Source organism: Chinchilla lanigera, unplaced genomic scaffold (genome assembly GCF_000276665.1).
Source record: "Chinchilla lanigera isolate Chin_1 unplaced genomic scaffold, ChiLan1.0 scaffold00110, whole genome shotgun sequence".
NCBI lineage: Eukaryota > Metazoa > Chordata > Mammalia > Rodentia > Chinchillidae > Chinchilla > Chinchilla lanigera.
The window spans coordinates 2036509-2051173 of NW_004955511.1; the positions used below are offsets into that span (position 1 = coordinate 2036509).

Consider the following 14665-nt stretch of genomic DNA (forward strand, 5'->3'; position numbering starts at 1 on the left):
GGTTAAAAATAACAATCGCTACAAAACTTGCTGATGGGTACACTATAAAAAGATACAAATGGGTCAAAAGCATAAAGTGGAAGGCATTACAGCTTTTCTGGCTGCAGGAAGTTGTTACAGCCAAGACAACAATGTCAGATTTCATGGAAGCCTTATAGTAATAACAAAGCCTATTGTAGATGCACAAAAGAGCAAGAAAGTAAACCAAAGCACACAAGTTTAGATAATTATTAAATCACAAAGGAAGACAAAAAGAGAGGAAAAACTGAAAAATAGAACGTCAAAATAGAGGAAAGTTGACAAAACTACAACAGTGAGTCCTTATGTACTAATAACTACCTTAAATGCACAGGGATTAAATTATGCAAACAAAGATTTAGAATGGCAAAACTAAAAAACAAGATCCTTCCAAAAAGAAGTTACAGGTAGCATCTTATACCATACATTCAGATCCATATTTATAATACTACAACCCATAAGAACCAAATCTCAGAACTATATGTCCTTCAATAGATGAAAAGATAAAGGAAATATGGTGTTTGTACACACTGAAGTACTATTCTGCCATAAAGAAGGATAAAGTTTAGTCATTTATAAAAAAATTGATGCACCTTGAGACCATAATATTAAGTGAAATAAATCGAATACAAAAGCTTAAATATCACATGGTTTCTCTGATATGAGAAAGCTAGAGTATAAATAAATTATAAGGGAAAGAAGAGATCAAAAAGATCTTTAAAAGAGGGAGATAGATCATTTCAAATTGGAAAGAGACCAAGAGACAGAGGGAGGGGAAGAGGAAAGGGGCAAGTGACATAAAACAGTAAGGTGTGTCGTGTACATACACCGTCTCCCCACAATGAATCTGATCATTATGTACCACAAACATGTCCTGAAAAAACAAAAATTTCAAAGAATTAATTCACTGAATGAAGCAAGCATTACCCTGATGCCAATGCTACAGCACATTATAAGAAACAAAGTTATAGACCAATATTCTGAATAAAATTAACTCAAAAATCTCCAACAAAATACTAACAAATTAAATCTACCACATTAAAAGCATTATCCACTCTAGCTAAGGGAAACTATCCAGGGATGTAATACCTGTTCAACACAAGAAAAGCAATGTCATATAATATATAATAAGATGAAGATTCAGACACAGTTATCTCAAGTGATGAAGAAAATTCCATTTGATAAAATTCAATATCACTGTAAAAATCCTCAACAAACTAAGACTAGAAGGGAGCTTCCAAAACATTGATATTAACAGTACTTGGACAAATGCAAAGATATTCAGCATGTCTCATTGAAATAAAAAGTGAAATACACAATTTTCACCTAGCACAATCACAATAAATAATGAAAGTTCTTTATCAGCATGTTGAACACATGTGCAAAAAATGGTCCTTTTAGCTAGACATGATGGAGGGCACATTCACCAAATCCACCAAAATGTAATATTCTTTATTTTTTTGGTACTGGGAGTTGAACTCAGGACCTCACACTTGTCAGGCGGGTGCTTGTGCCACTGAGTTATATCCCCAGCCGTACTATTCATTATTTCTGACTCAGAGGTATATCTCCTACATATCTCCCAATTCTGGAAATAAATTCCTACTTATGAGCACACATAATTATTATGATGTTGTTTGTTTCAACAGAAGTTTGGAAACTAGCTAAATGCCTGAAAATGGGGAGAAGAATCTGATGAAGTAAACTCAGGAATCTTGTTGTTCAATAAAATATAATACAACAGTTAAGAATAGTGAAGCATCTCTGCACTGATGTAGACAGATTACCTAGAAATACTGAGTGAAATGAAAACCATCAAACAAGGTGATAATACATCATCCTGTGAGGAAAGGAGGTGGAACACAGCATGCAACTGTTAATGCTTCAAGTGCAAGGAAGAGCTGTAATCTGGAGGAAAAAGTAGCAGTTTGTGGCTGTGGTGTGCAAGAAGTAGAGACTGAAAGTAAAGGCATGAGGACAAGATTTTTTTATTATGTACATTTATTTCCAAATTATTACATTTTCAGTGGTTCATGATTCACCAAAATAAATTGAAGATAAAGATGCATGAAGGAAGGAAGGAAGGAAGGAAGGAAGGAAGGAAGGAAGGAAGGAAGGAAGAAAGGAAGGAAAGAAGGAAGGAAGGAGGGAGGGAGGGAGGAAGGATAGGGAGGAGAGGGAGGAAGACGTCTATAGCAGGATAACTGTCACAAATGGAGCAAGTAATGCTTAATGTCAGTAACACAGAAATAAATTTCACTCCCTGTGGGAAGCCTAAGATTTTTTCAGCAGAGATTAGCAAATGCACATTGTTTTCCCAACTCCATCTCCAGGCCTGAAACCTCGATTCGCAGGGTGTAGGCAGGGATCCCTCAGGCCCAGCTATAAACTTGACCCGGAGGCATCTCAACCACACCTCGCAGGCAGGCAGCCTGCACCACCTGCGGAGGGAGATTCCAGGGAGGACTCTGGCACGAGTCAAGCAGAGAGAATACCCTTCCCCGCCTCAGCTGCGTCCCCTGGCGGCGAGTGCAGGAGGCAGCAGAGCAGAAGGTGAGAGACACAGCCCGGCGTGTTTGCCCCTGGCCAGGACTCAGCTCCCCGCTGGCGATAGGATGGACACGCAGCGAGCGGGGAGGATTGCTGAGAAAACAAAGTGACGGAATAAATAAGTGAGTGACCCAACCAACTAATTGATCTGTCAAAATTATAGACATTTTGAAATAACAGTAGCGTGTGTTCTTGTGGCAGTGTATGGCTTACAGGTTCCGTGCCTGCTCCTGGGCTGCGAAGTTGGCATACATTTCCTCAAACTCTTCCATTCTTCATCTTTTTTTTGTGAGGGGGTGTGTATTTGGGTATTTTTGCATTTTATTTTTTACTTTGAAGTAATTATAGATTCATGGTAGATTCCAAAGGCAGAGCAGAGAACTCCTGCAAACCTTTCTCTCGGTTTTTCCTCAGTAGTTCCATCTGAGATAACTGTACTGGGATACCAATCCCAGGAATTTTAAGTGGGTGCAGGATGTGTGTGCAGCTCCCTGACGTTTTCTCTCTTGGGTAGACTCCTGTAATCAAGATGTAGAACACTCCATCACCGACTGCAGACTCTGGGTGGATTTCTCTCACAGGATCCCTTAAGGACAGACCAACCCCACCACCACCTACCCCTCACAGTCATTAGACTGTGCTCCAGCTCTGTGATTTTTGCCACTTTGAATGTTGCACAAATGATCACACTGCACATGACCTGTGGAAATCTGCTGTCGTTTTCACTCAGCACCATCAATTTATTCTTTACTTCTTAGTACTACTTCACAGTGTAGATGTGTCTGTGTTTGTTTAGCCAAAACCTGATACTGAGGATTTGCTTTGTTTAGACTTTGGAGCTATTACTAGTGAAGCTATCGTGAAAATTGGTTGCACATTTTGTGTGGGCATAAATCTTGTGCAAACGTAATTGTTTAAGAGTTACCAGGCTGGATGGGACTGGACAGTAACTGAATGGTGAGATTGTTAAGGAACTACCAAACTATTTTCTACAGTGACTACACCATTTTACATTCATTAAAACCTAAGATCTGAAATTTTTGTCTTCTCCTACCTTCTGAAATTTGCAAAGTTGTATATTTTGCACTTAAGTGCATGGGCTGTTTTGAGTTAATTTTATATACAGCAAACAGCCTACATGAGTACTTTTTTCTACAGAGCCACCAGTGCCAACATTATTAAAATATTTAAATACATTTTGCATAAATATATTTATGCATAATATTTGTTAAAATATTTTGCACCCCTATAAAGAACCAGTTGCCTGTGCCTATGTGTGTTTACTTCAGGACCTTGTTGTGTGTTAGTTTGTGTCTAGCCTCTGTTGCTATGGCACTGTGGATTGCTACAACTATATGATAAAACCTGGTCTTCAGGGGCATGGAACACTTGATATGAAATGTAGTGGAATTCTTTTTAAGTATTTGTCTAGACATTCTAGCAATTTTTCATTTACATATAACTTTTAGAATAACCTGGTCTGCATCTAAAACGTCTTGCAAGTATTGATAGGAACTATTTCATACTTGTATTTCTTTTTGAGGGCATTGCAATTTAGTTATATCAAGTCTTATAATCCATAAATCCAATATGTTTATTTACTTAGAACTTTGATATCTTTCACTGGTGATTTATAATTGTAGCGTGCTCATTCAATACAGGTTTTGTAAGATTTATGTTTGAATATTTCATTTTTTTCATTGATAAGAGATGATGTATTTTAATTCTTGTTCTCCAATTCAGTTACTAGAAGAAAAATAGAGATGAGACCGAAAAATACGGTGGATGCTTAAAATATTTGTTACAGGCAAAGATATATATCGCCATGAATCTCACCCAAAATATTTCCCTCATTTTGAACACAGCTGTCTCCTTGTTCTTACCACTGTCCAAGCCATTCTAGATGTCCTCTTTGATGAGTGTCTTCAGGTGCCTTGCCCTGGCTGCCCAGATGTCCGAAATCCATTCAAAACATGTACCTTCGGGCTCATTTTCACTTTGGGGAAGAGCGGGAAGTCACACTGTATGAGATCCAGTGACTAGGGTGATGAGAACGTACCACCATGTTTTCACAGTCTGCCTTTCTGTTGGATGGCTCCAGACAGCTCCGTTCACCCTGTTTTTTAATCACATCTCCTAAAGACACTCAGGAAAGAGGACTCCCAGAACTGCTTCAGAAAGCTGGGGAATGGTGGAACAATTGTGCTTAAACTAAGGAGGAGTTTTTAGAGGGAGAATTAATGTCAGTGTGTCTTTTACTGTACTAAATATTTTATGTAAACATTCATAATATTTAAAAGGGGTGCCTTGTAGTATTGATATCCTTATGCTCATCTTGAATTGTCAATTTTGCTGAACCCACTGATTATTTTTAGAAGATTTTGTTAGCTCCCACTGGATCTTCTACATAGTCCACCGTGTCTTCTGCAAAGAGCAAGAGTTGTACTACTTCCATTTTGAAATGTGTGACTTAAATTCCATTCACTTATCCTGTCACCTTGGTAACTTTTCTCTTGTTGCTGAGACAAAATACCCAACATCCAAAGTTAAGGAGGAAGGGTTTATTTAGCTCACAGTTTGTAGAGGTTTCAGTCCGTAATCTGCTGGCTCCAGGGCAGGGTGGCACGGCTGAGGGGCCACCATTCATGGCGGCAGAAGATACCAAAGGAAACAAGAACAAAAAGGGGGAAAGCCTCTTTTCCTCTCTAACAGGGTGTGCAGGCTACCTGCCCTAGGACAGGGGTAGTGTTCACGCTCCCAGTCACAGCTCCAGACAGTGAACCAATCTTAAACTCTAGATTCAGCCACCTCTGAAAAGCCTGGCCCCCATGACAGCATGAAGCTTTGGGGGGACATCCAGACACAAACCATAACACCCACTGACTGAAACTTCCAGAACTGTGATGAACAAAAGTGTGAGGATATATTTGTCTTTTTCCTTAGGCAGCAAGAACTCAGTAGCTAACCATTAAACATGATTTTTGTAAATGTTAAGCTGAAGAAGTTGTTTTTATTGCAAGATTTCTGATATGTTTCTTACAATCAAGAATAGGTATTGCTCCAGGGATATGGCTCAGCAGCACAGCACCTACCTGGCAGGCACAAGGTCCTGAGTTGGATTCCCCGTACCAAAAAAAATAAATAAATAAATAAAGGGCTGGGGATTTAGCTCAGCAGCAAAGCGCCTGCCTGGCAAGCGCAAGGTCGTGAGTTCGGTTCCCAGTACCGGAGAAAAACCAAAAAAATAAAAAATAAAAATGAAAAATAAAAAAATTTTAAAAAAAGGTCCAGTTGCAAGAATAGATATTGCATTTTGTCAAGTATCTTTCTCTACAAGCATATTATTCTGTTATTTTTCTTCTTTAGGCCATATACAGTGGATTAAAATGGTGGATTTTTATATGCTAAATCAGACTTTTATCACTGCAGTAAATCCTGATTGATCATGGTATAAAATTATACGCTTACATATCTGTTATATTTGTTAATGTATTACATATCTAAGGTATATTTGTTACATACTTAACGTATGTAAGCATACGTTAATGCTTACGTATCTAAGTTATATTTGTTAATGTATTACTATTTTGCAATAATCTTTGCTGCTATATTCATGGCAGATTATACGTAATGGGTTTCTTTCCCACAGTATCGTTATCTGGTGGTGCTATCAGATCAGCACTGGTTTGCTTCACAAACATTCAAGGCAAATGGTGTCCAGCGTGATTCATCCTTCCTTAAACTTTGATGCATTTGCTAACAGATATGGAATGTATTTACGTTTAACAATTCAATTTTCTTCATCTTCATATGGCTATTCGAATTGTCCATTTCATAGTAAGTTAGTCGTGGTGATTTGTACTTTTAAATGAACTTATACTCTTCTTTTTAGTTGTCAAAATTATGTAGTAAGAGTTGTTCTTTGAATTCTTTCATTAGACTTTCACTTTGCTGAGTATGAAGTGATATAGCCCATTTTAGTCCCAATTTTATAATTTGTATCTTCTTTCTTTTTGATTTGTCATACCTACTAAAACATTGTCGATTGTTTTTGGTCTTTTCAAAACCAACTGTTTCTGTCACTGATATTTTCTAGGATTTTCTCTGGTAAATGTCACTGATTTCTGATGAGTTTTATTTCCATTCCACCTGCTTGTATTAGGTTTGCTTTGTTCTTTTTTCTAGTTTTGTAAAGTAGGAGCTCAGCTGATTGATTTTAGACTTTTTCTGTTTTCTAATGTAAGCAATCAATGCTATGCATTTCCCCCTCGACATTTTAGTTGCATCCAATAAATTCAAAATAATGCAGTTTGATTTTCATTCAGTTCAATATTTTATTTCCCTTGACACTTTCCTTTCTGACCCATGGATTACCTAGAAATGACCATCAACTAAGAGAATACTAAATTCTCTGATCATAACTGTGCCCTACATTTTTCCTGTCTTGAGTTGTATCAGTTTTTTCTTCATATACACACAGCAGCTGTCTGGTTCGGTCCCCACACGTTTAGGAATGCTACTTGTCTGTGGTGAGTTAAGTGCTTTATCATTAAGCAATGTTCCCTCCTGTTCCTGGTAGTTCTCTTTGCTATAAAGTCTCCTCTATCTGGACACTATCCTAGACACTTCTTGACCTTTGGATTAATGTTTACCCAGTATGCCTTTTCTTCTTCTTACTTTTGCCCTACAAATGTCATTAGATTTAAAGTGAATTTCTTGTTCACAGCATGTAGGAGTATAAGGCTTTTTTTATCCACTCTGCCAAGTTCCTTAATTAGCATTAAAGGAAGGCACCTTAGGGAAAGATGAAAGGACAAGGAAACAGCAAAAACACAGATAAATTCAACACACTTTTATCCTCCTCTTGACTCTGCTGAACTATTGAAAAAATTCTATCACCCTAATGTGATTCTTCGTATATGTGGAAGGAATACTTAATACCAGTATGCAATATTTAAGACAATGGTAGACAGCAAAGGATAAAAAAAGAAGTAAGATTTCTATACCACTTCAGTCCATGAAATATGCCAGTATTGATGATAAAAATGCATCACTAACATCAGTGAATATAATATAATCTATATGACAGCCACAAAAAATCCTACAAAGTATATACACTGCAACCACTGTAGGTAATTCACTATGGAAGTCTAAAAACTTTCAAGTAACCTACAAAAAAGTAGGAAAGAAATAGAAAAGGCAAAAGAAAAAACAACAGAAAACAAAAAAAGATAAAACTTAATCTTTAACATATTAGGACAACACAAAAGGTAAATAGTCTTCATTTTAAAATGATAAACCCAGAATTCCTAGAATGAACATGAAAGTCAAAGAACAAAATCTGTAAGTCTAAACAGATTACTTCTTACCCCAAAACCATACCTATTGATAATTATAACTAAAGCACTGGGTGTACATCATTTCTGAATTTTATTCATGAGGAAATAGAAATTTAAAAAAAAAGATAGACTGAAAGAAAATTTGGATGTTAAAAGGGTCTATGCTCTAAATAAACATTATTCTGCAACTTGCTTTCTCATTTGACACTGTGACATAACACCTTCCCATAAGGGCATACATTTTTCTCATTCCTTTGGACAGTGCATTGATCCGTGATGTGGATATGCTGTGGCTTCTTTAGACACACTTCTACACCTTTATTTTAAGAGACATGTGTGCAGTGAACATAACAAACATCTTATCAGGTCTTGTGACCCCACAGAAACAAAGCTGGAGTCACATCTTTTGTTTCTATGAGCTGGAAGGACAAAAATTCTGACCCAGGGCTACCTGACTTCTTTCCACAAAGAAGAGGAATATGAAGCTTCAGATGTCCTGGGACTAAGTCTATGTTACATATATTTCAGATATTCTGGTAGTGAGTCATTTCCTTTGTAGCATTAGTTTGGAAATATCCCCACCAAACATGACACAGAATGATCCATGTTGGATTGCCACCCCCCCCCCAGTGTAGAGATGGAGTCTGTGGGGTGGGAGGAGCTTACTTCTTGGAGGGTCTCTGAAATATCACTTTATTTCAAAGCAGAATGATTAAAGTTAATAAGGTAAATGTCAAGATTCTGGCTTACAGCGACCCTGAAGTATTCCAGCTTCCTCTGAAAAGTACTTTTTTCCCTCACAGTAGAATCTTCCTTCAATGGGGTCCACTTTACCCATTTTCCAACAAATTCACCTAAGGAAGGAACTTGGTGGAAGCCACTTCTCCTCGGTCCTCAGGACACATTGAAGACAGCTGGGTCTTGTTCCAGCCCTGGAGTCACTCCACAGAGGTTATTTCCCAGGATATCTGGAGGAACTAGAGAAGCGGATATCAACAACAAGCTTAGTCTTCTAGCTTCACGAGATGCAGAACACGTTCTCCATGACCATCTCCTCTGGGAAGGTGAAGCCCTGCTAACATCAGTGATACAGGAGTAAAAGCTCACACTGTTCATGTGGAAATGAGGGTTTTCTTCCTCCCAAGCAATTTCTTTTACTATGTAATGTTTTACACACCTAAAAATGTATGAAATTATGTGAACAATAAGGCAACCACATATTTAACTCTGACATAATTCAAACCGAAAACAAGAGCAAACTTTAAGGCCCTTATATAGCTTTCAATAATTACATTTGCATTTATATTCATGAAAGTAATAATTATATATATACAAATATATGCATAAAGATATATATTTTTACTGGGGTTGCTTGTGAGTTTCGAAGATGGTCCTTCTCCCTGCTAGCTGCTCTTCCTCTGAAGGGCTTCTTCTCTTTCATTGTTCCGGTTACAGGTGAACCTTTCTGTGTGCTCGTGTTGCTTACCCAGGGAAGTGCTGATGAATTGGGTAAGTCGACGGCTCATATGTAATAACGCATTTTTGAGAACCAATAACGTTACTTCTTAGAAAACTTTCAATAAATTCTCATTGGTTTAATACTTCCTTTACACTCTCACTGTGCACGCTGATATCAGTTCCTGAGCTTCTTGGGATTTGGCAGCAGAAACAACTGATTTAAACTTTGCCCATCGTTGGCCTGGTGTTTGGTCATCTTGTGTCTGATAAAGGAATAATCAATCATCAATCCACTTTCCAGGTAGAAACATGTAATTGTTATATCTTTATTCATTTAAGCCTTTAATAAAAAATCTTTATAGGGTGGCATGACTGAAAGAAGAGTTGTTTAAAATAAGTTAGAGTGGTAAGGGAAAAAGTCCCTAATCTCAGTGATGTATAACAGAAATTCTCAATCAGATGAAATCCTCTGAAGGAAGTATGTTGGTGGTGGGAGGACGGCTGTGGGTGAATATGTCCCCCAAATTCACCTGTGTAAATCCCCCCCAAGAAGTAGTGCTAGGAGGTGAGTTCTAACCGTAGATGATTAGGGCACAGGGCTCTGTTGTCATGGCTGAACTAGTGTCGTTCACGTAGAGGGTGATTCATCGCAACTCTATGTTTGTCAGTTAAGGTAGTGTGGTCCTTCTAGCCTCTGGCCCTCACCCTCCTCTCTCCCTGTCCCTGCTGTAGATGACAGCGGGAGACCCCGCATCATGACCGCTTTCACATCATAAGCTTCCAAGACTCACACCGTAAGCCTCATAAATGTCTTTTCTCTGTAACCCCACAACTCCTGGTGCTCTGCAATACAACACAAAGAAGACTCAGACAGACTTTGCTCCAACAAACCACTCAGGAACCCAGCCTAAAGCAGACAGCAATAAGCAACATGTGAAGGTGAAAATGGGATGCCCAGCTAAATTTGATTTGCAAACAGTAAGTTTAACATTTAGTATTTACCATCCAATATTTAGGCCACATTTCCAATAAACGTCATGTTACCTGAAATACCAATTTTAACTTGGTGCTCTGCATTAGAGCTGGAAACCATAACACAGGATGGTCAGAGTCTCCATGAATGTCAATATCCAGCAAACTGATGAAAAAGAAAGGAAATATAAAATCATAAGGTTCCAGTTTTACGTGAAGAAGGGGGTAGAAGGCTAGCAGGTCTCAGTGGGGCACACGTTACCTTAGTCTGTTCTCCACTGAGGGGAACATGGCGCCACAACCACACAAGCATGTATGGTCGGCAACATGTCTTGCTCTGTCCCAGAGAAAAAGACACATGGACTCATGGGAAGCAAATTATTTTCTGACGGAACCAGGTTCCACGGTACCTACTCCACAATAAGCAGTGTTTGTCAATAGGGAAAGATATTTAAGGATAAAAGCACAAAATCAGAGAGCTTGAGGGCTTATGCCATGTGCAAAAATTATGCACAAGTGTATGGCAGATGTATACCTAACTGGCTGTAGAGCGAATCTAACTCAGAGAGAGAAAATCAAAGACATTTGTGATTTAAACTAAGCTATCATGATATGTAAATCACAGTGTTGCCACATGACTTTTCCTACAGCTAGGTAATAACTAAAAGAAAGAAATACAAACTACTCTTACTCCTCTATCTACAGTGGTACCTGGGTTCAGGAACTTAACTTGTTCCATGATTCTGGGGAAGACGGCAGTGTTTGTGTTTGTGTGGGAAAGATGGCCCAAGTCATGTTCATCAGCTGATGCGTAGTTTGAGAAGGGAAGCAAAAGTTTGCCAAACACTTCTGTTCATAAACCAAATTGCTTGTGAACAGAAGAAACTGTCAACCGAGGTAATACTGTGTAAGACATGAGAGTGTTATCTGGTAAGAGAGGTTAACTCCTCAGGTGACAGTTTAGAAAATCTACTCATACAAGCACACTATGAAGCCACCAGATGTGTGTTCTATGAACAATCTCAAGAAATTCTTCTTGTTCTTAGTAACTGTCTACTTTCAAGAGGTGAAATTAAGTGAATGATTAAAATGATAAAGGACTAGGAAAAGAATATGATGTACATAGGATGCTATAAAGGCAGAAAATCATACTAGAACATTTTCTTATGCAAATTAGATGACTTTATACTATACAGGAAAAGTACATGATCCTTGCTTTTTAGAAACATGTATTAAAGTTAGTTTTCTTCTATGAAACAGTCTGCACTTCATAAGGAATCCACAGCTCTAATATACTGTTTACATGGTGGGTTCTTGCCTAGAAAAACTATTAGGAAAGCAATGAACCCACTGGTCATGAACATCAAACACAAAACAGGGACACTAAAAGCAACAGTGTATAATTTGAAGAAGTCACAAAGATTTCCTTTCAAATTGGCCCTTTTTCTGGTTCCTCTTCAGACTCTTGATAGCTGTGACACAAAGAAATGGCACTGAAGTGACTGAATTCTATCTTCAGGGATTTGGTGTCCAACACAAATTTCTGTGTGTCCTTTTCACTGTGTATCTTGTGATCTATGTGACATCCACAGTGGGTAACACTGGGATGATCCTGCTCAACAACACAGATCCAAGACTCCAAACACCATGTGCTTCTTCTTACAGCATCTGGCTTTTGTGGACATCTGCTACACATCTGCTATCACTCCCAAGATGCTCCAGAACTTCATGGTAGAAGACAAATCCATATCATACAGAGGATGCCTACTGCAATTATTGGTATGTGCAATATTTGCTACCGGGAATGTTTCCTCTGTCAATCCAGCTATGGCAGTGGATTATTATGTACCCATCCATAAGCCATGCTGCTATCCCATAATCATGTCCCCAATAGTCTGCATCCAGTTGGTAGCTGAGTTATCTCATAGGATCAAGGACTGCTTCTGTACACACGGGTTTTACATTCTCCCTGTCCTTGTGTAAGTCCAATATCACTCATTTTTTCTATGCTGTTCCTCCACTTGTCAGCCTTTGATGCTCCAACACTGACATCAAAACCATGCTAATTTTGGTCTTTGGAGGCTTTAACTTGACACTCACTGTGTTGATGATTTTTTTTTCTCCTCCATATATATTGGCAGGCAGCTTAAAGAGGTCTTCTCCTGAAGGGAGGAAGAAACCCTTCCCCCCTATGCCTGCCACATCACAGCTGTCACCATCTTCTATGGAACCCCGTGTTACATGTACCTACAGCCTCCTTCTCAGCACTCCCAGGAGAACGTGAAAGGGGCCTCTGTATTTTATGGCACTGTCATTCCCCTGCTGAACTCTCTGATCTACAGCTTGAGAAACAAGGAGGTCAAAGAAGCTATAAAAGTGACAAGGAGAAAGTTCTTTCAGTAGGACCCACAGACTTCACATCTTAGCATTTTACAAGCAATGAAGCAAAGTATCCGGGACAGTTCTCATAGCCTACCACATAATGCTAGGTTTTTACCAAGAACTAGTGGTTTTTAGCTGAAGTTCCACTCAAGCTGTGACTCATCCTGCCTTAGACAGATGTAGGAGAAACACTACATTTGAATTCCTAGCATCTGTTCATTGTCAGGAATCATTTCAGAACTTGCTAATATCATTTTTGAATAAATGACCAAAGTAGATGGGACACTGAAGCAGTGAATGTGTCCACTAACTAGGAAAATATACCAGCTACATTCCAGCAGAGCGAGCTGGTTTTATGACTGTGCATATCTTAGCAGGACTTCCTGTCTCCAAGATCTTTTTCTGCATACTACCGTAATGACTTGAGTCTTCCATCGGAATTGGAAATCAATCATGAGCAAAGATGGCTGACTTTATAAAAGTGTAAGTATAGAATAACTTTGAGAGATGAAGCTGACGCCATGTATCAGTTTAGAAAGAAACTGGAGAACATGGAGAATAGAATAGCAACATAAGTGAAAAGACAAAGAATTTACTTCCCATCTTATATGAGTACTTACTACTGCAGCAAAATAGAGTCATTTACCTATACACTGTTCACACATACTCCTTCCTGAGAGAACACTAACTTTATGGTGAAGGTATTATGGCCAGAAATAGATCATTCACATCCCAGACTCCAACACAGTAAGGGTGGCATCTGTCTTTTATTTGTGAGACAAGGCACTGAACAAAGATCATGTATTTGCAGGTGTTTAATGGGGCACCAACCTTACCTATGTAAACGTCTGGCCTTTTCCTTCACTTACCAGGAAGTTATCTCTAAATTGATGGAATATGTTGCCTATTAACAGTGTCTGTTTATCTGGAGGTGTCGGCCCCTGGGCAGGCCAAAAAAAAATGCATTTATTATGGGAGTGTGAGAATACACCAAATCAATTTTAAACTCCAGAGGAGGTGGAGACTGATGCTGTTGTCTGATTGCCCAGGAGTGCTTTGAATACAAAGATCAGGCACATGGTAATATGTGAGCAATTAAAGCATTAACTCTCAAGTCTAAAGTGCAAATTCTCATCAAAGTATCATTTAGATAAGTTATGGAGTACATTTGTAGTATGATTTTTTCTGAAGCAAAATTCCTCTCCAGCTGTGAACCTCTGTAACGAAACAAGTTATGTGTTTCCCTTATACAGTGGAGGGCAGGCATGGGACAGACACTGCCACTCCAAAGAGAACAGGAGATAAGAAAGGAGTGATGGCTCCCAAGAAAGTCCAAGAGACACACAGGTGAGCCCTATGCAACCCTAGGGCTCAGGAAAAATCCACGTTTCCTCCTTATACTGCCCGCCAGCCTCACTGGGGCAGATGTCTCACCTTCTAGATGGAGGACAATTTTACCACCCATATGTCTACCAGTATTTTATTCATAGTGTCTTAAATAATGTACAAGAATTAAAACAGTTTTCTTTGTATCTCTCTTTCCTTCCCCAGTTCACATGCGAATTGCTTTTAGATGTCTATTTGCAGAATGTAGGAGTTTTTTCTCCCGGCATACACCTCAAAATTGGTACAGCCTCTCTCTACTCATTACATGGGTCCAAGAAGGCTTTCATAATTTTAGCTATTTGAAACATCAGCACTTTGATTTCCAAAAAATGTCTATCTCAGTAAGGTTTGCTGCTAGAACATATTATTACACACTGGATAACTTGACGCAAGAGAAATTCATTTCTCAGAGCTGAGGGCTGAAGGTCTGAGATCAGAGTAGCTGCATGCTCAGGCTCTGGTGAGAGAGTCCAGCGCTGGGCTGCAGACCAAGAACTTCTCATTTCCTCTTCACTCACTGACAATAAGCAGGGAAAGCGAGTCTATCACGGCGCTGACAT

General features: G+C 38.8%; 1 pseudogene; it reads left to right on the plus strand.

The window, feature by feature from the left end:
- The first annotated feature begins 2320 nt into the window (after positions 1–2320).
- Positions 2321–12740, plus strand: LOC102027438 (annotated as a pseudogene).
- Positions 12741–14665: the final 1925 nt, after the last annotated feature.